An 11,868-nucleotide genomic window follows, 5' to 3' on the forward strand; every position below is an offset into this window, starting at 1 on the left:
TCGTGAGCTACAGCATCCGATGAAGTGAGCTGTAGCTCACGAAAGCTTATGCTCAAATAAATTGGTTAGTCTCTAAGGTGCCACAAGTACTCCTTTTCTTCCTGCTGAATGTTTCCCCTGTAGGAAGTCTCTCTGCTGAAGACAGCCCCTGCAGGAACAGAGGGGAGAGAGATGCTCCCAGCCCCATAGAATATCAGGGTTGGAAGGGACCTCAGGAGGTCGTTTAGTCCAACCCCCTGCTCAAAGCAGGACCAATCCCCAACTAAATCATCCCAGCCAGGGCTTTGGCAAGCCTGACCTTAAAAACTTCTAAGGAAGGAGATTCCACCACCTCCCTAGGTAATACATTCCAGTCTTTCACCACCCTCCTAGTGAAAAAGTTTGTCCTAATATCCAACCTAAACCTCCCCCACTGCAACTTGAGACCATTACTCCTTGTTCTGTCATCTGCTACCACTGAGTTTAGGAAGCACTGGTCTAATCACTATGGAACAGGTGGGGCAAGGAAAATGTAAAATGTAGTGTGAGCCTCTTTTTACAGTAGCAAAAATACTTAAGAAAAAAAAGCTTGTTACAAAGAGCTTACAGCGGCTCCTTCAGGATTCTAGATACTTTTAGAGAATGCCCACAATTGCTAGAGCCCATGTCATAATTGGTGTCCTACAGTATATATTTCACTTGCAAATTCAGTGAAATGGGATGTAAAAACTCCCCACATATACTGCTTCCCAGCAGCTATCAAAGGGGATAGACAAAAAGAAGACTGAAGCTTTTCCCTCCAGCTAGAAAAACAGAACTTCCTTTCAATTCTCAGGAAGGTAAGTTTGTCTTTATACACACATAATGTAACTGCAAAGTTATTCAACAATGTATCCCACAAAGACTGCTGTTTTAAGTGGTTACAGCAGACTTGGGGGTCTATCCCTCCTCTGCCACTGACGTGCTAAGGGACTCAAGATCACACAATTTCCCCATTTGTAAAATGGATATCTTCCCAATCTCAAAGGATTGTTTTAATTTTTAATTCATTATTTGTCTAATGCTCTGGGTCCTTGAACGAAAGCTACTGTTGACATGCAAGTACATAGTTTAATGATGCAGAGAAAGTCTGCATTAGGAGGAACGAGGAGCAACAAATTGCAGGAGTCCCATGCATCCAAAGGCAATTTTCCACTGGATCATTTGAAAGGTAGGTCAAAATTTGGGCCTGAGCTACTTAGTTTTAACAATGCAGTAGAAGAACTCACAGGAATAATGTTGAGTTGAGAAGAATCCAAAGAGCAAATTGGGGCAAAACTCATTTTCCTATTCACATTTTAGAAAGCGGTGGTGGGTTTTGTTTGCATTTGTTTTTTGTTGGTTGTTGTTTTTTTAAAAACACAGCTTATAAATGAATTCCTCAAATTGCTTGTTGTCCAATTACAGCTCATGAGAAGTGGTGCGAGGTTAGGTTGAGGGATTTCCTCCCAGCCTGTAATGATTCTCTACAAGGCTTTGAAGCGAGATACGGAAAGTTCCTACAACTTGTACATTTCAAATTTTCAGAGTTTATTTTTAAATGACTACTACAATTTAAAAGTTGTGCTCAAGACTGGATAAAGAACATGTCAAAGGAGTGAACTTACAATACACCCAAGATATACAATAAGTGATTTCCAAGATTCTCCTACCAGTAGTTTTATTAGGTCTCAAAAGGAAAAAAGTTCAATAGATTTAAACCTAAGGAGACTTCTTTTTAACTACCTAGTTTTATATGTAATAAAAAGCTCCATCTTGTTGGTACATTAATATCAATTTAAGTGACCTAAGGAATTAATTTCAGCAGAAGCAGGCTGAGAATACAATTTGTGGCCTCAATTAAAAAAAAAATCTGTTAATTAAATTCACACAGGATCCAGGTATCACAATGGTAGAATTTAACTATAAAAAAAACAACCAATATTCCTTAGGAACATTGTAAAACTCAGGGTACAGAAAGTAACTTTGGCAATGAATTTGCCATCATTAATAGCTCCACAAGAGAATCTAAAGCAGCTTTATACCATTCCTCAGAATATTTGCATGGAAGAGAGCAACATGCAGACTTCTGAATCCTTAAGGCAGAGTCATCCAATGATTAGAGTAAAGTGCACTTTAAAAGGACCTCAACTTGAAAAATATTTCAGCATTCAACAATTTACAATTTTCAATCTTCACCTTAAAAAGAAAAAATACACTATCAGTGTTCCCACATGATTACCAATGACCTATTCACAGAAGCCTCAGGATGGAACAAATATATGTCAGACAGCATAAAAACTAGCAGGTCTTAACTGTAACCCTGTATTTTGATGTTTCAGCTAACACCTTTCCAATAGGCAAAGCTTGTTTAAGAAAACAGGACAAGTGGCATAGGTGATGGCTGATTAAGGGCTGTGTGAAGTGTATAAATGCACATTAGAGATGGTTGAAAACGTATTTCAAATTTTAACAAAAACTAGGGATAAGTTTTCCACAAACTGTTTCATGAAAAAATATCCCTTATTTTTCAAACCAGCTCCAAGGGTATATTTCAAAATCTTTTACCTGTATTCCTATCAGTTACAAGTCACAAAGCATCAATTCTGGCCACTTATAAACACTTCCAGTTTTTCATACTCCAAGTGACATGACCAAAAAAAAAAAAAAAAATTCACTTACATGAAGATTAATTCTAAGAGCACAGGCAAATGGAGGGTTCCAACATGGAATATATCCAAATAAAAAAAAAGAGCACATTAAAATACTAAATCAAATTAATCCGGCATTAGTTTAAGCCATTTTTGGATTTTCACTTTATAATCCAAGTTATTGCCAAGTCAATAACAAATCAATCCTTGGTGTTTCAGACTTTGAAATGGGAATTGCTTGCTCCTTTCTTCTGTTAGAAGATGAGAGTAACAGGGAGGGAATTCTTCAATGTAGCTGTGTTCTTGTCTTGGAGATATTCATAGAATACAGTAAACAATTATGTAAAAGTAGTATTTTCTCAGACCCCAGTCCTGCAAAGACTCTCATATATACTTAATTTTATGAACTGTGAGTAGCCCTATTCACTTCAATGCATTTGTTAAGCATATACATAAACCTTCCAAAATTATAACCTCACTCAACACATCTATTCTCTGGGTATTCAGAATCATTTATTTTATAGTAGTGCCTAGAGATCCCAGTCAGGGATCAAGGTCTCATTTTGTTAGGTGCCGTATACACATAAGAAAAATAGTCCCTGCCCCAATAATACACACCTGTAAAACAAAGGGACAAAACATAAGAGGTGTGAGGAGGACAAAGTAGCAGCCAGATTACATCAGCTGCATAACCACTGTCAAGTGATTTGCAGACATAGCAAAATTGAGTGTAAAAACCTATAGAGCCACTACAAAGAGCTCCTCTCAAGTACAGAGCATGCGGGCGGGGTGGGGGAGGGCTAGAGGGCCATGTCCCCATCAATTTTTTCCTGCCTTAAGGATGAGCTACAGGGGTGGGGCAGAGAGGAGTGAGCAGTGGGTAGCGCCCCGGGGAAAAAAGGCAGAACGAGGGTGGTGGGGCCACGGCTCAGGCACCGGAGGGGGGGCACCCCCCCACACACTTCTCAGGAGCTTCCAGCACTCCTGACAGAGGGCAGCATCAGCTAAAGATAAGGCTGGTTGAGGGAAAGTTAAACTAATGTACAGTAATGGTAGCACTGTTTCCACAGAGGAGGCAGGGTTGTTTTGTTTTTCTTTTTTTAAATTAAAAGGTACATTTTTACTGCTTTGTCCTTTTGTTAGCAATGCAGAGCTAATGCAGTTAAGAGCTATAGTCTTGATTCCACTCCTTCTTGTGAATCATCAGAACAATTCACCAAGTTCCGTTCACTGACACCTGAGTTTGAACAGTTATCATAATGAGAACTACAGGGCTGCAAAGTTGGAACCAAGGGATTAATCTGGCCTGGATAACCTTTATTATGAGTAATAGTGCATGAAGAGACCCTACCTTGTGTTTGCTTCAGTGGCATTTAGATGAATATCTTGGTGCGGGGGTATCCTCAGAGGAGCCTAGGCAAAGTTAGGCACCCAAATCCCACTGAAATTCAACCCCTGTTGGTATTCTGAGCACATTTACATGGAAATCAAGATAATTGATAATCAGTGCTATTTTTACAGCGCTGCTTTTCAGAACAGAACAAAACTAAGTTATGCTAGTTACAGGCCTTAAAATATAATGGTTGTTTTTCATAAAAAACATCACTTAAAATGTGTATGCATCTTAGCCCAATTTGACCTTCATCTGCATTAGGAGCCAAAATGTAGCTAACAAAGTTGCATCAATGTATGAAACCAATAAAATCCCATTCCAGATGTACTCCAGCAGTGCACACAGAACAGCTTTTACTATATTAAACATGTTTTGAGTGAAACAATACCACCTCTGCAGCAAGTAAAGTTATATTCTGAAACTAAAGAACGCTCAAACAAGAAGACAGCATTCAGACAGACTAGTCTTTGTCTGAGCTTGCTTTAAGCCAGTGGTTCTCAAACTTTTGTGCTGGTGACCCCTTTCACATAGCAAGCCTCAGAGTGTGAACCCCCCTTATAAATTAAAGACACTTTTTTATATATTTAACACCATTAGAAATGCTGGAGGCAAAGTGGGGTTTTGGATGGAGGCTGACAGCTCACAACCCCCCATGTAATAAGCTCATGACCCCCTGAAGGGTCCCGACCCCCAGTTTGAGAACCCCTGGACTAGTGGCATGACCCGGGTGAAAAACTGCAGATTTTGCATTATCTTAAATAATCTCTATTATTCTTGGATTTTACCTCAATTTTCTCCCCCTTTGTTATTTAACTATTATATCATTCAGTTCTGTAAAGCGCTTTGAGTACAGCATGCATGACAGAGAATATGCAAAATAAAGTTGTCTTGTATTACCCTTCCTGGCTACTATTTTCTTGCTCAAAAGATTAACTTAACTAAAGAAACATCAGTTTTACAAAATAAGTTACCTTATTTGTTTTAATAATCCAATAATACTAAAAATGTAAAGTTTACTTTTCACCTTTAATGTTGCATTTACCTTTTTTATCACACTCAAGTTTGGACAATAGAAGTACCTTGGCTGGTCAGTTTCACTTTCCCCTTCTCATGCACAAGTACAATGCTGTCTGTCACCTTCTGATTTCCAGGGCTATAAGGGAATGCATAATAACTTAGTTTTTAAGTTACACTAAATGATTTCATTTAAAAAAAATTTATACAAAACTATTAACGTTAAATGTAAAATAATAATGAGGCTTTGACATATTTTAGATCTGTTTTATAGCAACAATCATTCTTGATACTTAAGAACACTTTCTACCAATATTAAGGTTCTGATCCTTGTGGTTGCAAAGAAAACTTTCCAAATTCAAACTTATTAGTCTCCTCCTGAATTTGCAGACAGACATAACGGAGCTTCTGTGAACTACAGCAAAGTGAAAATTGTTCAGTGTTGTCAGTTTTCACTGTTTTTCAGATCCCCACAGTAGTGAAACTGACAAATCTTATACCAATTCTACTCTGCTGTGGCTTTAAAACAAAACAAAAAAAAGGGGGGGGGGGAATGGGGGATTTCCAGCAATAGCAGGCTAGCGCAGGTGTTAAAGCTGAGTGGGAAAGGCAGAGTAGCAGAACCTCCCTTCCCATTGCACTAGTCAGAAGGAGGAGTAAGACAGTGAAAAACCCCACCTCCAAATCATTTAACAGGCTCTGGGATGGGGGAAACCCTATGAGACACCTTGGTCCTCCTGTTTTTTTTTTATAGCCAGCTAGAGTTGAACAGAGGGGCTGTAAATTTATCAGGCACCTACTAGCTCTGGAGGCTGATATGAAAGTTAGAGTACCCAAGTAAAGTTCAGGGTAAGCATCCCAGCACTCTGCTGCTTCCTACACAAGGAAAGGGCATCAGGACTGACTCCATTCCCGCTGTTCCCCCTGCACATTTTGTATCAATCTATGGCTAACAGAGTTGAACTCACTCTGGCTTTTAGGCAAATTTCAAAATCCTATGTGTGAGTGCACAAATGGGGATGAGCAGAAGTGACTGATTAGGTAAGTTAGAGAAAAGAAGTGCTGCACAGAAGGAGGGCTTGAAAGAAAAGAAAAATAAGAGATGAAAAAAATATAGTAATGGATCAAAGGGGAAAAAAAAAAAAAAAGAGGAAGGACACTGATGACAACTCACAAAAGCATATACAATAGATTACTGTAGTAAAAAGAGTAGAGTGAAGCCAAGAAGGAAAAGGAGGTAAGAAGAAAAAAATGTATCAGGGAAATGTACTAAGTAGAGCTGGTCACATAGTGCTGAGAAAAATCTATTTAGTTACTTTTACTGATACTTGACTACTTTGATTAATACTTTGTGGTATGCAGCTACCTTTATAGCTGGTTAAATGCTAGTCAGCAAGTATAGTAGATTAATACCAACGGAATTTTTAAAATACATTCCATGGATTACCTGCTATTCAACCTGCCCTACTGTACTAATAAAATTTAAGAAGCATTTAATAGGAATGTTGATTGACAATGGTACAATGAAACAACATACAATTACAGGTTTCAGAGTAACAGCTGTGTTAGTCTGTATTCGCAAAAAGAAAAGGTGTACTTGTGGCACCTTAGAGACTAACCAATTTATTTGAGCATAAGCTTTCGTGAGCTACAGCTCACTCCATCAGATGCATACAATTGTTTTACTCCTTTCTGCTGCAATGGGTACAGCTTTGGAGGAGCAGAGCAGGCACAGGTTTCAGTTTTAGACCCTGGATTTTTCTGTACAGGGACACTCAGGAAAGTTAATACAAATACACTAAAGGTGCAAAGTTAGCCATCAAAAGTTAAACTAAACTCCCATGTGCATTAAACTCCCATGTGCGCACCAATTCAGAAGTGAAATGGCATTAGTTTGCTGTAGCTTAGGTCTGGTATACACTAGAAAATTAAGTCAGTTTTAACTACGTAGCTCAGGGATGTGAAAAATCCATAGCTCTGAGCAGCATAGTTAAGACGACCTAACACCTAACGCTGACACTGCTTGGTCAACAGAAGCATTATTCTGTCAACCTAGCTACCTACTCCAATGGGAGAACCCCTCCTGTTGGTGTAGGTAGTGTCTATGCAGAAGCGGTGCAGATATGCTGTTGTAACATTTTAAGTGTAGACGTAGCCTTAATCTTCCTTGGATTAAGGCCATTTCACTTCTTTAATTTATGCCAATTAACTTCACACCTTTAGTTAATTCATTTTAACTCCCCCATATAGAGAAGTCTGGTCTAGCTAATAGGTAGAGTCCTCAGTCTAGTAAGTGTCAAGTATATTTTTCAAGCCCTGAGCTAGTTAGTTCTATGTTAGTATGGGAGAAAGCAAGGCACAGAGAAGCTAAGTGATTTGTCCAACAAGGTCAGACAAAGTCTACAGCAAATCCAAGTGTACAGGCTCTCAGTGCTCTACCTTAACCATACCCACCATCCTCTTCCTCCCTCCCTCTCTCTCCATTTTTAGCCTGTTGAGGAGTCTTGGATCTACAGTCCCTCCCTTGAGTTTCTCTCTTTGGGCGGGGTGTGGAGTTTGTCAAAGCCAACCACACACTTCCCAGCAGATAAAGCCACTGATGTAGTCTCTTGCACAACACAAGTGTTCCATTCCCCTCTCCCATCCTCGGCATGACTTGTTTTGCAAGTTGGGCTTATTATCTCAATGCACACTGCAGTTTGGAGGATAGAGAATGAGTTAGGAATATTATTAAGCAAGCCCAACCCACAGTTTATACCAGCTTCATGAGCGCACAGCTACTGTAGGAGCATGGGGGCAATGGAAAGAGAGATGAAGAATTCAGACCAGTACTGGGCAGGAGTGGGACGGATTCACTCAGGAAAAAGCTCTGCTCATAGGGTGAAAATGTCCCGATTTGGGGGGCTTTTTCTTATATAGACACCTATTACCCCCTACCCCGATTGTTCACACTTGCCCTCTGGTCACCCTATCTGCTCATTTCCAGTGAAAGTCATACATTACTCAGCGGGCGAAGGGCTTACGACCTGAAACTGAACCGTGAACAAATACACACGCCGCACCTGTCTCTCCCTCTCCTGCCCTCCCGGATGAGCAAACACGCGCGCACTCCGAGAGCAGGCGATTTTAGCTGCAGGCAGCCATGCTGCCGCGGCTTCGTAAGTCAGCCTAGACACACCTTTTTGTCCCTTGCCTTCTGCCTGGAGCCGCTGCGGTTTCGAGCCCATCAGTCAGCAACCATTTGTTAGAGCGGGGCCCAGGCAACGAGCACAGTGTCAGCAGCGCATCGCCCCTCTGCCCGGAGCCGGACGCGGGTCTCACCTCGCCCGAAGCCGGGCGGGGGGGGAAGGGGATGGGAAACGAGCAGCGTTCTTCCCCAAATCCACCTCCTATTAGACCTGCCCCCCCCCCGCAAACCCTAACTCCCCCTCCCATCCCCCCGCAGCCCCTACGATCCCCCCATTCCTACCACCCCCTTCCCCCGCCTCTCCCCTAACCCGCCTCGCACAGCGGGTGACTGGGAGCCACGTTCCCCCGCCCTGGGCGGCCCAACCTCACTCCCCGGCCCGAAAGTTTGCGGGAAGTTGCCCGGAGCCCCCCCCGCGGCCACTCACCAGCGCCGAGACCCGAGCGCGGACCGCACCTGCCCCGGCAGCCAGCAAGCGCGCGAGTGGCAGCGGCGCCGGCCGCACACACACTCCCTAGTGGGCGGGGAGGGGGAGCCCTGAGTCACCTTCCCCCCGCCCATGTGACCGGCCGCGCTGGGCTGCACCCTGCTGGGCCAGCCCAGCCCAGCGCCCGCCCCTCCGGCTGAGCCGCGCGGGCTGCGGCAGGTGGGAGCCGCCGCTCGCGGGCTGGGGGGAGGGGGCCCTGGGGGAGGTGTCCAGAGGGGCGAGCTGGGGCGCGGCCCCGTCCGGTGTGAGCGCAGATTCCAGGCTGGTTCCAGACGCCCCTAGGCGCCCTTCCCTGCTCCCAGGAGAAGCCCGGGGGGGACGACTGGTAGATGGCTGGACCTGAACCGGTCCCCTCTCAAGCATCGGGGATGGCCCTGGTTGGAGGTGGGACATTGGACCCAGAAAGCCAGAGCCCTGCCCGTGGCATGGAGCACACTCTCTCTCTCTCTCTCTCAGGTGTTTGGTTCAACCCTCATACACTCAAGGTCTAACTGCTGACCAGATGTTGGGTCAGAAGGAATTTTCTCCCAGCTCAGATTGGCAGTGACCTTGGGGTTTTTTTTACAACTTCCTCTGCAGCGTGCAGGTCACTTACCAGGATTATCTGGGTGTATCTCACTTAATCATTTCCTGCCATTATGGGGCCCTCAGGCACTGGCACAGTGGTCCAGTCTAGTCTCTTCCTGGGGCACATCGTAGTCAAGTTGTAATATTGTGTTCTAGTTGGGGTTAAGCAAGAGTGCTGAGTAAATGTCATTTAGCTGTCAATGAACCCCTCAACATTGACGGGTATGAAAATCGTGGGGTTGCACATTAGGATTAACGAAAGCAGCACTACTGGGATGCTCCAAGCAGGAGCTGGCCGAATTCAGTTTGCTAGGAGGATCATTAGCTTCCCCGCACTGTGGTAGGTACTGACAGGAGGTATGACGAGAATGTTGATCCATTGCCACCCAGAGTATCCTATGTCAGTATTCAGAGTAGCAGCTGAATTAGTCTGTATCCGCAAAAAGAACAGGAGTACTTGTGGCACCTTAGAGACGAACAAATTTATTAGATTTCAGAGTAGCAGCCATGTTAGTCTGTATTCGCAAAAAGAAAAGGAGTACTTGGGGCACCTTAGAGACTAATTTCAGAGTAACAGCCGTGTTAGTCTGTATTCGTAAAAAGAAAAAAGAAAAGGAGTACTTGTGGCACCTTAGAGACTAACCAGTTTATTTGAGCATGAGCTTTCGTGAGCTACAGCTCACTTCATCGGATATGAAGTGAGCTGTAGCTCACGAAAGCTCATGCTCAAATAAACTGGTTAGTCTCTAAGGTGCCACAAGTACTCCTTTTCTTTTTTCTTCTTAGAGACTAACAAATTTATTTGAGCATAAGCTTTCGTGAGATGCATCCGATGAAGTGAGCTGTAGCTCACGAAAGCTTATGCTCAAATAAATTTGTTAGTCTCTAAGGTGCCACAAGTACTCCTTTTATTTTTGCAAATTTATTAGAGCATAAGCTCACTTCATCGGATGCATAGAATGGAACATATAGTAAGAAGATATAGATTATACATACGGAGAAGGTGGAAGTTGCCATACAAACTGTAAGAGGCTAATTAATTAAGATGAGCTATTAGCAGCAGCAGAAAAAAATCTGTGGTTAAGACTGTCACCAGGACATGACAGTGCAGTCCTTGTGGCAGGAAGACTGGCGCTTAACATCAACCACCAATCAGTTCCTTGTCACAGACCCTACTGCTCACCTGCCCAGCTTCAACCTGCCACATCATCAGCTGGCCCTTCTTAACCAATGCCACTGTTGAGGTCTTTGAGACAATCCAAACTGCAGCACAGATCAAACAATGATATACATTGTCGAGGGGAGTCCGCTAACCAACCTCACTTAGCCTTCCACAGAGTGCTAGGTCATCTGCTACAGCTTAGAAAAGAGCAGGTAACACAGAGACCTGCAAGAGCAAGAAGATGTGAGGGTAGAGTTGCAAAGAGTGGGAAGAGGGGGCAGGAGAGGTTTGATACTTTGTTAGACCAGAGAAAAGGTTGTAATCGTGGATAGGGTTTGATAATCAGCCTCCAGCCACCCCAAGGAGAGAACAGAAGGTTTAAACCCAACAAATAAGCAGTTAAATCAATTGATTGTACTATAACATAGATCAAGTAATGTCTTTTATGAAAGCTTGTAATATTCTGACCTTGATACTCACTATGAAATATCCATACAGACTATGATTATGAATTTATGTATATAGAAAACTGGGCTCATAATCTGTGGGTCAACTTCAACTACACCTCACAATAGAGCAGTCAAGCAGGGAGGGGCACTTCCGAAGCCAGTTGTTCAGAAGAAACTTGTTTCAGATGAATGCAAATACATCCAATGAAGTGAGCTGTAGCTCACGAAAGCTTATGCTCAAATAAATTTGTTAGTCTCTAAGGTGCCACAAGTTCTCCTTTTCTTTTTGCGGATACAGACTAACACGGCTGCTACTCTGAAACTTGCTTCAAATAATTATCCATTGTCCAACCCAGGAAAGGACTGTGGTGGGAAACTGTTTAAGGCAATATGTAACTTGTCTTAAAAAAGGAATTTTATCTAATTTGAAAGTATAAAACCTGAAGTTGCATCTATGTTTATTTTCTGTGTAATTTGGATATGTTTGCTTCCTTTACTATTTCATCATTGACTCTGTGGTTTTTCTGTTAAATAAACATTTTATTTATTTTCATCCCAAGCAGTTCGCTGGTGTGCAAACTGTCTGGAGAGTATATGCCAATGTAAGCTGGTATCAGAGGGACTGGTGTCATGCCTTTAGGGAATATGGAGCAGAGCAGAATGGTCCACTTGTCTGGTAGTTTGGAACTCAGGGAGGATGTATTTGGGGAGACTCAGGACTGGAAGAGCTATTGGTGTCACCATACAAGGAGTAACTAGGCTGATGAGAACTAGGGGTGAGACCTTATGCTTGGGGGCAGGCTACTGGCATCAGGAATCTGCACCATAGCTGCACAGCACAAAGCTCCCCAATGTCACATGGTAGGTGGTGATCTGGAGAGGAAAAGACTACTCGAGGAGGAGAGATGGATGGATGGAGCTGGAGGCCAGACATCACAGTGGGGGGGCAGAGCTGGATCAA

The 11,868-nt window shown here is 43.0% G+C and overlaps 1 protein-coding gene across 1 annotated transcript in view; it reads right to left on the reverse strand.

Annotated features, from left to right (window-relative positions):
* ELOVL7 (ELOVL fatty acid elongase 7) overlaps positions 1-8,805 on the reverse strand; it is a 50,337-nt gene extending 41,532 nt beyond the window's left edge. The window contains exons 1-2 of the mRNA XM_074953961.1: positions 8,670-8,805; positions 5,084-5,194 (exon numbers count right to left, since the gene is read on the reverse strand). The gene's annotated coding sequence lies outside the window, so the exon portion shown is untranslated. The remainder of the gene's footprint in view (positions 1-5,083; positions 5,195-8,669) is intronic.
* Positions 8,806-11,868: the final 3,063 nt, after the last annotated feature.

Source organism: Natator depressus, chromosome 5, assembly GCF_965152275.1.
Source record: "Natator depressus isolate rNatDep1 chromosome 5, rNatDep2.hap1, whole genome shotgun sequence".
In the NCBI taxonomy this organism is placed as follows: domain Eukaryota; kingdom Metazoa; phylum Chordata; order Testudines; family Cheloniidae; genus Natator; species Natator depressus.